The sequence below is a fragment of the Ictalurus punctatus genome, chromosome 28, assembly GCF_001660625.3.
Source record: "Ictalurus punctatus breed USDA103 chromosome 28, Coco_2.0, whole genome shotgun sequence".
In the NCBI taxonomy this organism is placed as follows: Eukaryota; Metazoa; Chordata; class Actinopteri; order Siluriformes; family Ictaluridae; genus Ictalurus; species Ictalurus punctatus.
The window spans coordinates 18,521,749-18,536,209 of NC_030443.2; the positions used below are offsets into that span (position 1 = coordinate 18,521,749).

At 44.9% G+C, this 14,461-nt stretch overlaps 1 protein-coding gene across 1 annotated transcript in view; it reads right to left on the reverse strand.

Moving 5' to 3' along the window:
- The window catches only part of brinp1 (bone morphogenetic protein/retinoic acid inducible neural-specific 1), a 120,776-nt gene extending 112,731 nt beyond the window's left edge, over positions 1-8,045 (reverse strand). The window contains exon 1 of the mRNA XM_017459414.3: positions 7,713-8,045. The gene's annotated coding sequence lies outside the window, so the exon portion shown is untranslated. The remainder of the gene's footprint in view (positions 1-7,712) is intronic.
- Between the last annotated feature and the right edge of the window lie 6,416 nt (positions 8,046-14,461).

The window sequence follows — 14,461 nt, forward strand, 5'->3', positions numbered from 1 at the left end:
GTATCAGAAACGGCGCCGTGCAAAAATGCCGGACGGTGAGTTTTAGACAATCGGCGCATCCCTTCTGTCCTGCTGGAGCGTCCGGGATGTCCGATGAAACAAAAGCGGGGGGGGGACACTTCACCGTGTCGCGCTGTATTAATGTTTGAAACGTGGAGGTTTTAACTCGAGTTGAGTTGATTTGTTTGTTGATATGTGTGTGTTTCAGCCTAAATAGAGTCAGTGGAGGAAACAACAGCTTAGCTCTGAAAAATGCATAAGAGCGTTCCGGAAGGTAACGATTTATCTGAACACGGCTCCATTAAATCAGCTCGGATAGCTGAGCCAGGGAGTCGAGCCCTCCATCAGCACAAGTGAGGAACCGGCGCTATTTTAGTTGGAGACTCCTTGCTGAGTGTGTGATGTTGTTGTGTTATTGCTTAATAAATGCACTGCCTTCGAGCAGCAGACTTATGGGACGTGCCAGAGTGAAGATGAATAGCAAAATGCTTATCAGAATTTTAACATAATGCTCTACACTGGAGGAGCCCGTGTCGGTCCCGCATGTTGAGCGGCCAGCTTTGTGCGGTGATTTATCGCGAGCTAACACAAGTCCTAGCACACCTCCTAAACTGCCAGTAAGTGTGAATACGTGTCCGTGGTGCCCTTGTCCTAAAGCCTGGCCCCGTCACACTACTGGTGTTTCACATAACCTAGCAACAGAGGCTTGCAGACAGTTGCTCAGTGGATGAGTATCTGATGTTGCCCAATAGCAAGAGATCTGATATCACTATCAAAAAAAAAAAATAATGGAGAAAATCATGGAACGGCCAATCGACTGATTCGAACGGATCAACTCCGGCAGTGCGATGTGTTAACAAGCCAAAACTGGCTTCATATGACTGGCAGTACTCCGTACTTGAATTTCACAGGACGCTAGACGTATCGGTTCTTCTGCTAAAAGTAGCACATCTAAACCACAACCTATAAAATGGCACTTGGCTCGCGGACACTTGTTTATATCCTGCTTGTAAAGAGAACAAAAAAGACTCTGTGCATCATCGTTGGCTCCAGTAACGTTTTTATAAAAAGCTAAGTGAGCGTGTCTATCTCTCGTTTCGTAATATCCCGGAAATAATCAATCACGGCTAATCCCGATATAATAGTGTCTCGGTGTGTCAGACCTCCCCAGGGCTCGAGCTTAGTGCTATGTAAAAAAATAAATAAATAAATAATAATAATAATAATAATAATAAAAATAATAAAACAAAAACCCTCCTACATCACTTCCTGGTTTGGTGATGACAGCTCAGCGGTATTCCCTGGCTTGAAACCCAAGACTAACTCGTACTGAGACTCTCAGCAGCGTTCTGCACTTTCAAAGGCTCTCTATGCTTTTAGCTCACCATGCCACCCTTCTTCTTTTCTTGCTCCCTCCCTTACTCCGTCTCTCTCCCTTTACTGCCGCCCTCCATTTTCTGCTTCCTCCATCCCATCCCTCGAGCCATCCGGAAAGGGGCAAAAGGAGGGCCCTCTGCAATTTCTTTTCTCTAATAGGTACTTCCCAACCTCCTGCTCCATAGTCAGGGGAAGTGACAAGATTAAAGAATGGCTGGTCTCTTTTTCAAAGGCAGGGGGCGAGACACAGGAAATAGCATTGGGTAATTACGGGTAAATCGAGCACACACTGCTACGGCAGAACCTCTGCTAGGCTCGACGTCACTTTCTCTCTCTCTCTCTCTCTCTCTCTCTTTCTCCGTGGAGTGGTTTTGCTTTTAACTCTCTCCCTCTTTGTTTTTCTCCTCTACTCCGACCGGCGTTGTGGTTTGAAACGCAGGACCCGCTATGGGACTTTTCTGAAGCCTCCGTCCTCTCCGCTTTGAAGCCTCTCGATACACTGTGGTAAAAAGTCACGGACGCTGAGCACAATGGTCCGAGATCAAAGGCTCGTTCATTCGGAGCGGAAATATTAGCCAGCCCTTGACTTTGAGGTCAACTCAAAGTATATATACACACACGTGTATATATAGTGATGCAAAGTGGCTCTCCAAGTGCAAAGCACACAGGGTTTTTTTTTTTTTTAGGAATTGATCAGGTACCACCCGTGATTAGGAAGGAGCCATTTCTTCGTGGACGAAAAGCATGCTCGATCTTCTTTTCTGCTTTCATCACTCAAGTGTTTGTGCTCCGTGATTTACCCGAACGTCACTCGAAGCAGAAATGTAGATCTGATCCAGGATCGACCCTATCACTTGGGGGATGCAGGAGGGGAGGTGAGAAGGGGTGAGATCTTGAGCGCTGGTGGTTGTTTCTGTGGAGAGGCTCCTTGAGGACGCGGCATTATGCTGAGTCACGCTTGTGCCGTCCACTACATTAAGCATTCTCCATCCAGCCCACCACCTCCAACCCTGCTGTCGGAAAAATAACACCGCCGAGAGCTCTCCCAACGAGGACTTCTAATAAGACGACGCGTCTCGACCCTGATCATAACGAGCCGTTTAATATTCATGCGCCAGCCTGCCTGGATTAAGCCAATTATCAAAGCTGAATTTGTTTGCCTGATCTTGGAAAAAAAAAAAAAAAAAAAAACACAAGTAAAGGATGAACATTACCGGGAGCTAAAAAGCATGCCTTCTCGTCTGTTGTATGTTTCTGGCTGATCAATAGAGCCATGGCTGCACAGCTTTGAACATCAAGGAGGAGGAACAAGGTACATAAGCCCCCCTTTAAGCCCACATTCGTGGCACACTTGAGCTAGGCCTTCCGGCTCAAGCTTCCTCAGTAGTACTTATCGAGGGGGATGAGATCACCTTCGTCAAGGGACCAGTCGTTTGCCTTTTATCTCGCTTTTCATTTCGGGGAGTAGATGGAAGGAAAAATGAAGCTGAAGCTGAATAAAAAAAACAAAGACAAACAAACAAACAAACAAACAAACAAAACCCACTCCAGTGAGGAATGACTTCTTTTCAAACGTAACTAGGGAAATTCAGTCCGGCGCAAGGACACGTGTGGAATTTGTGAACGCAGGCTTTCATTTGTCAGCCGGCTGGCAGGTGCTGGATGGTTTTCTCGCGGAGGAGTGGGTACGAGGTTGGAAAGTGACTGAGCCAGCTGGCAGGAACACCCGCCCCCTCCCTCCCTTCTTCCCACACCTACAGGTTGCCTTTGTTTATTAATAATCCTAGCACCCTCGTACGGTGGCGGACCAGCTGGTGGGCCATTGTACCATCGATCAGGGGGACCGGTTCCTCCAATTTGTCATCGGTGTTTTTAAAAAACACGAAACAAATATGGGTCTGTGATCCCCTGGAAGGCTTTCATTCAAGCCTTTCGATTCTTTCAATTACACAACTAGATGAATTATTGAGGTTAATCACTGCAAATGACCACAGCAGTTAATAATTTATGGATATCAGACAGAACGGTGGCCAAGTATTCAGTAACACTCGTCTGCGTCTCTGTAGACCTGCATCCGTCCGCCACTGCCAAGTGCATTGTAATCAAAACTATTTTCTTCCACAGCTTTTTTTTTTCCCCCGCACTTACACAAAGTTGTTGGTCTGATTGGCTGTCAGGGGAGCGTGCTCAGTGAGCTTTGGGAGCTCTGAGTCAGTAGCCTTATCTCCCTAAGCTTGAAGGTCAACGTGGGATCAGGTGCAGAGATGAAGGCTGGGGAAACGGCTGAAACGAGGACCGATGATCTGCGGGAAGTCAGATTAGCAAATCTTGCTTGAGAAATGCCAAAATGTTGGTGCCAGTTATACAAGTTTATTTTTGTTGCTTTCATTCGGACGCCGATGTGCCACAGAGTCAAATCATCTCATCAGGACTCATCGTCATAACGACGAACGTGTTAGTGCCTCATGGAAAATGTATTTGATCCACCGCTTAATCGAATGCCATTCTCAGAGGCGTTTCTCAAACAAACTATCGGTTCATTCGCATGGAAGTGTTTTTGCGTAACGCCGGAAACGAACTGCACCAGACCAGAGAAGCCTCCAGTCTGACTCATTCCGGAAAGAATTCAAATATGGGACGGATTATCCGAGAACAAAACGAGCAAAGATCAAAAATAATAAACGCCACGGCCTCTAAGACTTAATGGCGGCTTTTCATTAATATTTTTAATTGCCTTCCATTTCCCGAGGCCACTCGAACCACAACGTGATCTTGTCCGCGATGGCTACCGCTAAATTGTATTGTTTATTACTTCAGTAATTGCTTTTGTCCAGTTATATCACCTCTCTCTCTCTCTCTCTCTCTCTCTCTCGTTCGTCCTGTCTTCTTCTCAGCATTCAAAACCGGCAGTCAATAGAGTGGCGAAGTTTAAAAGTTCTGATACGTCTCAGCAAAGAAGCATTTAAAGAAGCGCTATTAATTCGCAGTTACCATAGCGCGTCTAAACGAAATAAAAATAAAAATAAAAAAACCCCGAAAGACGTACCGTGTGTGTCTACGCATCTATTGGGTCAATTCATAAAACCCCGTACCTCATCACCACATCCCATTAAGTGCCTAAGTGCCTTAACCACAACATAAATCCCTCGGCAATGATCTGCTCTTAAGCCCTGCGTGAGCTTTTAGCATCTTTTCACTAATAATTTCCTGCTCCTCAGCTGCCATCGTCATGTCGGTGTTTTCAGCCCCTGCAAAACCTCCCCGAGGAAGGCTGCGTCATGTTTAGCTCATGGAGGATTGATTCAGTTGTCTTAATTAATTTTGCAAGCGTTCAGGATGATTCATTTACCATTTGATCCCGCGACATCCATCCCGGCTCCTCGGTTCGGCAGGAAGACTTTTTTTTTTCTTTTCCTCTTTTTTGTCTTTCCTGCTGACTCGTGCGAATCTCGAATTGCAGTCTTCAGAATCGGAGAGAGAGGATGGGACACTAAGTAAAAATAGCATTCGGCTCACTTCTGTGTTACCTCCCGGGCTTCCTGGAGTATTGAATAAATCCCAAGGCTTGAGTTTTTTGACATGCTAAGCAGAGTTATGAGACTGCAGACCGGGGATGTGTAAGACTATCTGCTTGAGGTCTTGGGGCGATCAAAAGAACGTGAAATATATGTGACTCTAGGCGGGAGAAGGGGGGATTTTTGGTTGGATGAAGATATGTCAACGTAGAAAAGTGGCTCAAAGGCATTAAAGGATGAAACTAGGAATGGGGCAGTATTTACCTTTATGGATTAGGATACTCACCTGGAGTAGCAGGTTTGATTTTTTTTTGTTTTTCCATTTCATGGGAATTTTTAGGATCACCTTCTTCAGTTCTGCCAAAATATGGAATAATGGGAAAGTGGTTCTAATAACGAACAGACATAGTGGACTCGTACAAGATGCACGACGTACCTACGACAGATCTCCTCCCACACTCGGAACCCGTACATTCCTCCCTCATTTACCATTACATCACATGAACGCCTTAAGCTCTGCGCCAAGCCCCCTAATGATGCTCACCAATCACCTTCCATTTAGGAGCTCATTGGAACAGATCAGCTGGAACGCCGACATTCACGACAGCCGCACTCATTAATCTGCCATGCACGTTTATAGAAAAGAAAAAAAGAAAAAAAAAAAACCTCCACCATAAACCCCGGCGCAAACAGGCGAGCCACACAGGACACACGAAGGCGCCATTTCCACGGGACGCCAAGTCCTCCAGCTGCAGCCACAATCCCTTTCACAAACCCGCTGCCTCCTGCCAATGCAAGACAGTGCTTATTATTCGCTCTGCCAAAGCAGGCTGCTTGTTGATATTCAGGACCAGGCCTGGCGCCGAGAGATGAACCTCGGAGAAGATGGTGTTCTCCGGGCCGTTACCTCCAAATGGACCCACTTCTTCATGCAGGTTTGTGGCAACAGCAGGTAGCAGTCAATCCGTCACTCAGATGCAGCATGGCTAGCCAGAGAACATTAAGCCGTCCCACACACACGCACACACACACACACACACACACACACACACACTTTGTCTTTCTCTCACTTTTTTTTCAGGGGTCGTTTGTATGGACTCGAGACACAGAGAGGCAGGTGTTCGCCTAAAGCCAAGACTGGCATTTTCTCCCAGCACTCAGCATGACTGTAAAGCTGAAACGCCGGGTGTGAAACACAAATTAAGTCAAAATGTCCTCCAATTTCAGCCCACATCACTGATAATTAACCTTTTCAACCTGTGCTGGACTCGAGATGCCGGATCAGCGGTGGTAACAATCAGCAACAACAAACGGAAAACCTTGTGCAATCATTTCAAAGATTCATCCGTAATTTACATTTATGACCATGAATAAATAATAATAATAATACCCCCTGTCTGTCTGTCTGTCTGTCTGTCTGTCTGTCTGTCTCTCTCTCTCTCTCTCTCTCTCTCTCTCTCTCTCTGGCGCAGGCCCTTACCAGAATCGCACTCGGCCATTTGTATTTTTTGGGACGCATCCATCATAATCACTCAATTACTGAGCCTTCAAAGTCAAATGTGACATCGGAGGCAAAAAGTGCGACAGCGCCCCCCGCCGGTCATCATCGGGGACGCGCATGCACGATCTATAATGTGCAAGAGCTGAGCTGTGCAATATGTAGGATTTCGCTACTTGTGCTACAGTATTGTGCTGATAATGTGTGATGTGCGTGCGAGTGCACACGCGTCTAGCATGTTCTACACGCACGAATGCACGGCCGTAAGTACTGCACGTGCTATCGGGTGCAGCCTGGAAATGTCTTTTGAAAGGTGTCGCACGTGCAAATCGCTCTAGTGTTACACACGTCGATGCAAACGAGTTTGCAATGCTCGTGGAGAAACGCGCGCGAGAGGAAGGAGTGAGAGAGAAGATTTCTAAATAAATAAATACATAAATAAATAAATAAATAAATAACGATAGCGTGCATGACATGCTGAGTGTACCGACTAGAATGTTAATGCATTTGCACTGATGCATTAGTGTAGGCTAGATTTTCTTTCTTTCTTTCTTTCTTTCTTACTTTCTTTTTGGCGTATGAAAAAAAAAAATAAATAAATAAATTCTCGTGCAGCTTCCCGTCCCCTATCTCGTGCACGAACATTTTTGCTTGTCGTAATTACATGCACGAGCACAAAAAGCTACTTAATGCAAGTTTGGGGCTTGTTCTTTCCTCTTCTTCTTCTTCTTCTGTTTTAATGCAAATGCTTTTGCGTCGCATACCGGAGCGCGTGTATGGCACGAGATGCTGTTATTGCATTTTATACTGTGGATGCTGTTTTGATCTTACGAACGCGAGAAACGCGGTACGTGGACGGAAAACATAGCGCGCGCGCTCGCTCGCTCGCTCTCTCTTCTCTCTCTCTCTCTCTCTCTGCAGTTTTAATCGCTTGTTTGGAGCGCGCGCTGACGCACGCACGCACACACACACACACACGCATATATTCTAACTGCGGGCTAAAAACAAATCCATGCACCACTACGAGCCTATCATGCATGCAAACTATCAGAAAGCTTTCAAAATAAAATAAAATGTTTGTTTGTTTTTTTTGCAAATCTGAAGAGAGGAAAGAGGGGAAAAGCTGCTGATGGTCAGTGAGTGTAAGGACACATTGCAGGGGCTGTTGGTGCATCGTCTTTACAGCCTAACTAATACACAACTGCAATGCAACCGATGCAAAGGGCATGTACGCACGCGCGCGCACGCACGCACGCACGCACACACACACACACACGCACACACACACACATCCAGGTATGTGTGCAGGTGCATGCACTTACCTAAATCTGCTTCTCTCCTGTGATGAAGAACGGCGCTCCAGGACGACGATTTAATGCGTCCGTGCGAAAGTTGCGCTCAGAGATCCCTGTGCTCGGCTCATGCTGGTGGAGGGCAGAGGAGAGAGCGACTCTTCTCATGCTCAAGAAGGAGAAACGCACAGCGAGGTGATGGGAGATGCCAGAGATACGGATGTACGGACACAGATGGAAACTGGAAAATATCCGAGAGAGAAGAGCGGAGAAAAAGAAGTAGAGGAAGAAGAAGGAGGAGGAGGAGGAGGAGGAGAGACGGCCGGTGCATTCAGTGAGAGCAAGCGCAAGGAACTGAAGAGAAACGGACTGGAGAGGAGAGGAGGGAGATGGAGGACAGTGAGGGGAGGGACTGGGCTACATCAGGCTGAGAGAGAGGGAGGGAGAGAGAGAGATGGAGAGAGGGAGGGGTGAGAGAGAGAGAGAGAGAGAGAGAGAGAGAGTGGATGGGAGGTGAGAAAGTGACGGAGGTTGACTAAGTGATGGAGGGAGAAAGATTTAGGAAAGGAAAGAGAGAGAGAGAGAGAGAGTGAGAGAGACACAATTATTAAACATGACATATGCTGTTTGTATAGCACCGCTCTCTGGTTTTACTGGTGAGATTAAATTCAGCACAAATTGAGTTGTCGTAGTTCTCGCCGCACAGACGCTCAGGGAAATATGAGAACGCAACACGGTCAGTGGGAAACCCAAGCTCGCCGTACAGGAGTCGTGCTTCCCGTTCAACTCATGTCAGACTGACAACCAGTCATTAAAGAATAAAGCCAGGATCATTTAGACGTCCATCAGAAAATGCACTGCTGATGATCCTGATGCACTTCCTGTCAGACTACTTCATCCTGGAGCCATTTTTTATTTTGTATTTTTTTAATTCATAGGAAATAAAAAATAAATAAATAAATAAAAACACATACTCCTTAATGACGTTTCAAACACTTGGTGTGTAATCTGCGTCCTGGTAATGTGACTGATATACGGTACGCTCCGCTGACATTGGCACTCTTGGTAAATATGAGCAAAGTTGCCTTTATTGTTGAACCTTTTGATCTTTTGTTAAAAGAAATTCCACAAAAATACTCTGCTCTCGTGGATATCGAACACTTGCCAACACGGCACGTTTACGTTTATGGCATTTGGCGGACGCCTTTATCCTGAGCGACTTACAGAAGTGCTTTGAAGTCTCTATCGATAAATACATCCCGATACTGGTTCGCTAGGTCACGGAATAAGAATACTATCAGTCTTAAAACACAGGTTTATCCCAAAAATATATATATATACACTAAGCACGGTGGCTTAGCGGTTAGCATGTTCACCTCACACCTCCACGTCAAGGTCTTGCCATGGCCATCACAGTCCCGTGACATGAAATCCATGGAAAACCTGTGGGGTGAACTGAAGAGGAGAGTCCAGCATTGGACCTCGAAATGTGAAGGATCTGGAGAGGTTCTGTACGGAGGAACGCTCTGAGATCCCTCGCCGTGTATTCTCCAACCTCATCAGGCGTCATAGGAGAAGACTCAGAGCTGTTATCTCGGCAAATCTCGGTATTGGTTAAAAGGGTGCCAATAATTGCTGAACACCTATATTTAACAAAGATATTCGTGTGATGAACCCGTGTTGTGTTTGCAATTGTTTGAGATCCACCAGAGCAGAGTATTTCTGCGAATTTCTTTTAACGAAAGATTCGACGATAAAGTCGATTTCTCACAGCGTTCTTTGCTCCTATTTACCGAGGGTGCCAATATTAGTGACACACATCGTCGGAGTCACGATCTGGTAGACGGTAGGACAGTTTAGAATGTACCGGGAACGCAGCAGGTATGTAAGCAGCACAAATGCGTTACAGCACGTCCAAAACGTCACCTCGAAGTGGAAAATACTGAGAGAAAATGAAGATGCTAGCATATCTAGCTAATATATTTCTGATGCTAAGAAGCTCACAGTCGAAACCTTCACCGATGACGTTCTGGCTTTTAAGAAAAGTAGGCGTGGTCACGAAGTCGTCCTCTCCTGGGAGTTTGTTTCTTTAATCCGCGTTAACCTAGCTGACTAGCGTGAGAACATGCATCGTGTTAGCTGCTGCTTTTTAAGCATAGTCGATGCATTTAACGAATCCCCGGCGTCGAAAATCATGGGACGGGGTAGCACAGTGTAAGTTTTACTTGCCGTATGGTCTACTGACTCCGTCTATCGTTTCGTCACTAACACGTAATTCACCTTTCTGCTTTCGGTTCCATCACAGCTGAATACATCGGTCTTCACCGAGAGAGCTCCAAAAGAGACGAGCGAGGCTGTTAGCATCCAGCCACGACGAGTCTAACGTTAGCAACATTTTGTTGTCTGATATCGACTTACCTTAAGAGTGTTTTTTTTTTTTTTTTTTCTCCTGAATGATGAAGCATGCTGGGATCCTTTACCCACTCCAGAATCAGGACAGTGGTTCTGTGTAAGATAAATGAATAAATATACATATATATATATATATATATCAGTAAAATGCTAATTTGGTAAGTGTTCCTTCGGTTTAAGTGGAATCAGCAGTTTCGTCAGTTTTGTCGAAGTGCCATTTGTTCTCTTCCAAAAGCACGATGAGTAATTCTCGCCATCTTTCATCTCAAGCTACATTGAAGTTGTGAAGTGAATCCAGATGGTGGATATGGTGACTGAACCTCTAGGATCAGCTTGTTGCCATATCTATCAGAATCCTTCAAATAAAAGCTACCGATCTATTCACAGGTCGACCGAAAAACGTCAGGCGGCTGTTTATAATAACGATCCGCGTTACTTGAATGCGATTTTGAATGCGCGACATTGGAAAATGGTTGGTTCTACACCAGTGTCCGTTTACATGGACCCTAAACTTGGTCTGAATTCAGCTAGGGCCGGTATCCGTGTTAACGTGAACGGTTCTGTCCGCTCGGTTTAGGTCTGTACTCGACGCTTTCAGTTCAACACATTATTTTCCAGCACACCGAGCACTACTGCATAAAAAAAATAATCTAATATTTGGAGGGAAATTGGATTTAGTAATAATTCATCCCCGATACTGCGGTGATTCACTTACGTAAACGGATAATGGGAAAACTCCGGGTCAGCGAATAATCGAGTTGATTTCTAAATACATGATGAACACATCTTTTGCAATCCCAACAGGAAACTCTCGGTAAATGTGAAATTCAGTTCAGATTAACATGAAGGAAGAAAAGAAGAAGCCTTTGTATGTCACGTATACATTACAGCAACAACAACAACAAAAAACACCCTTCACGCATCACAGCTTGTTAGGAAGTCGGGGTCGGTTATGATACACCATCCCGAGAGCAGGGAGGGTTAAGAGCCTTGCTCAAGAGCCCATCAGTGGCAGCACTGGGGCTTGAACCCCTGACCTTCTGAGAAGAAGGAACCCAGAGCCTTAACCACTGACCCACTACCGCCCTGTAAGCAGTTAAGCTTTATTTATTGGAAAATATTTCTCTGCGGGTTTGCAAACCTCCGTGGTGTTTACTGCGTTTGCTTTTTGTCCTCCTGTCTATGCGGTTATGAAGATTAAGAAAACGGCAGCATTATAGTACAAACTATATAAACTATAAATTACTCGGCGAAAACGAAGCTCTTCTTTATTGCGCAATCCGTCTAAGTCTTTCGCCGTGTAATGATCACCCATATAACGTGCATGTACTCGCTCAGGGTGGCAGAATATACGTGATGTATTCTTCTGGGCTGCACTTTAACTCTGGTTCTATAGTGTGTGTGTTTCTGATCAATAACTCATTGAAGCTTTGCACAAGAGCCTCTATATTCTTCTGAAATACTAAAGTAGTCGACCCAGTTTTCTCTTTTTCTCTTTGTTTTTCTCCCGTGATCGCTACCAAACTTCTCTGCCCTAATGAAAAAGTCACATTATACGAGAGAACCGTTTGCGCTTTACTTGGCTCATCCAAAGACTAGTTTAGAGTAACCAACACTTTCTCACAGGGATGTACCCAAATACGAATATATCGCTCAGTCCGTACAGGATCCCGCAGAGTTTTTAGATCGTCGCGGCCGGAAAACCGTAAGCTCCTCGGGATATCGCGGAGTTCGCTTGATTTTTGCGTGAAATTCCATGAGCGCAAAATCATGAAATCATGGAGGGATTGATTATATATTACGAATACATCATTTCATTCGAAGGGGAAAAAAAAAAAAAACACATTCTAGTTTAGGCCACACCCACTTTAGGATTAAAATCCGAATCTGGATACGGATATTAGAAGTGTCTATCAGCGCCATTCGGCGACTCTAGTTTTCAGAGTTTGTAACTTTGATGGCTTCCATGCCCCCACCTGTCGAGTCAGACGTGCTAACATGGAGCGCCGCCACGAAACAAGACCACTACAGTTATCTCGTTTATAACCATAAACGGACAATTAATGGTTGAGCCATAAAAAGTTCTCTGTTGTCATCATTTATTCATGCTAATTGTTTATCCAGAACTTTGACACGTTCCTAGTGTTCTATAACCACTGTAGACCTTACACGCGTATGTTCTGACCTATGAACAGCCCTCAATGCTACTTATCCGTCGTACATTTCCTCTCTAATCGATAGAACTGGTCGCGAGCCCAGAATCTTCTTTACTGCTATTAACAAACTTCTGCTGATCAATGTAAGGCTTTTCCCTCAGCATCTATAAAGCCCCAACCAGCAGAATATTCCAGCGTTTCCCCACTGCCTCTCTTTCACTCGATTACAGCGAACCCCTCTTTAGATCCCCTGACAAATTCCTGCCAGCTTTTTCTTTCCTCTTTCCGAGCCGATCATTATTACAGAACTAATCTCTAAATCTGATGCGGCTTCCTCTCCGCTCGATTCCACGCTCACTTCACTCCGTGATGAGTGTTTCTACGTCACCGCTGCTTCCATCTGTCCTTGCATTAGGGAGTCACCTGTTTCATCGTCTCTGCTCTAATAATTGTCACACCGATTCATAAGAGCCATCATCCTTTCCTAACTAAATTGTCAATTTCTCGTATGTAAAAGTGTGTGTCTTGTTTTTTGCAGTTTGTACGTCCTAAATGAGCTCCCCCTCTCCGAATCTGGGTAAGAGTAGGGTTTTCACCGTGGACACTCATAAAGAGCACTACAACATGTGTCAAGTCACATCGTCCGTCTAAATTGAAGAAGAGGCGTAAAAAATGGCCAAGAAAGAAACTGACAATGAAACAGTATCTCGGGCAGAAGTGTGGATTTGATGTAATTCCATACTGTCAAGTTCTGACTTGTGTGAGCTTTTTCTTGGTTTGAAGAACAAACCACCGCTCATGTTTGGAGTTTAGATATATGCGCTAGACGGTTTTGTTTTAAATCTTCTGCTATCAGTCATCTTTGGGGTCCTTTGAATACAATTTGACATAGTGGTGTGGTAATTCCTGCCATTAACAGCACTGTGTGAAAGAGCACAATTGGTGCTGCGGGTTGGTAAATGGTCTGCACTTATATAGCACTTTTTTTAACCTTAGCAGTTCCAAAGCACTTTACACTGTGTCTCATTCACACACACACACACACACACACCAATGCTAGCAGAGCTGTCATGCAAGGCGCTAATTTGCCATCGGGAGCAACTTGGGGTTCAGAGTCTCGCCCAAGGACACTTCGGTATGTGGAGTCACGTGGGCCGGGTATCGAACCGCTAACCCTACGATCAGTGGACGACCCGCGCTACCACCTGATCCACGGCCGCACAACTGGGGTTGTGCTAGTTTATATCGGCACACGCCAACATACAGGCTGATCCGCACTTGTTTTCAGATACCGAGCCTGGAGTTGAATAACCTCTCAGTTGCTGTTGCACACTTCACATCCTCCATCCAAGGAAGGCCAGTCCTTGAGCTATAGGTCTCAGTCGACAGACATGAGCTTCCATGCTGCGCGCTCTCGGTTCCAGTTTCAACAAGCCGAAAAGAGGAAAAATGAAGACCGGATTCTGTATTCTATTTTAAATTCAGACTCCCACCTTTCTACAAACACGTTGAAGAACCAGGTCATGTTCAAACAGTAGAAGAAGAAATCATCAGGAGTGAATCTAATGGAATTTTAAATATGTTTAGGGGTGTCCGCCCTACTCCGGTGCCTCAGACCTTCTCTTGATTTCACTGCTGCTTTGGATGCTATAAAATCATGACTCGCTCACTTCCCATCTCTCAGAGTTTGGTAACAGACTTGTCTCTCCTGGTTCAGATCCTATCTCTCTGTAACAGACATCATTTTGTTTCCAGTCGCAAACATAAATCTGTCACTTCTATTGTTACTCAAGGCATTCCCCAGAGATCGGTTCTTGGCCATATCTACTTCATTATTTAAATGCTACCCCTGGGTCAGATCCTACGTCATTACAATCTCGGTTTTCACCGAGACCATGAAACTCGGTCAGAGTAAACCACATCCTACTTTTATAGCATGCGTTTGTGATACAAAAACGGTAGAAGTCAAGTTTTCTGACGTTTAAATTGATCATTTTTATTTAGATTTTCTCCCCCTAGACTAATTGCTATTAACGTGGGTGGTGTGATGTCAAACTCTCGACTGTAGTACAGAATAAAATATGTTTTTAATTAGGGGGGAAAAAAAAAAAACTGACTTCATTGACTTTTCCTAAAGCAATTAGCAAAAGTGATTAGACAAGTGATGACGTTATTTCTTCTCAATTATTCAATGTTTCTTTTACTATTGTC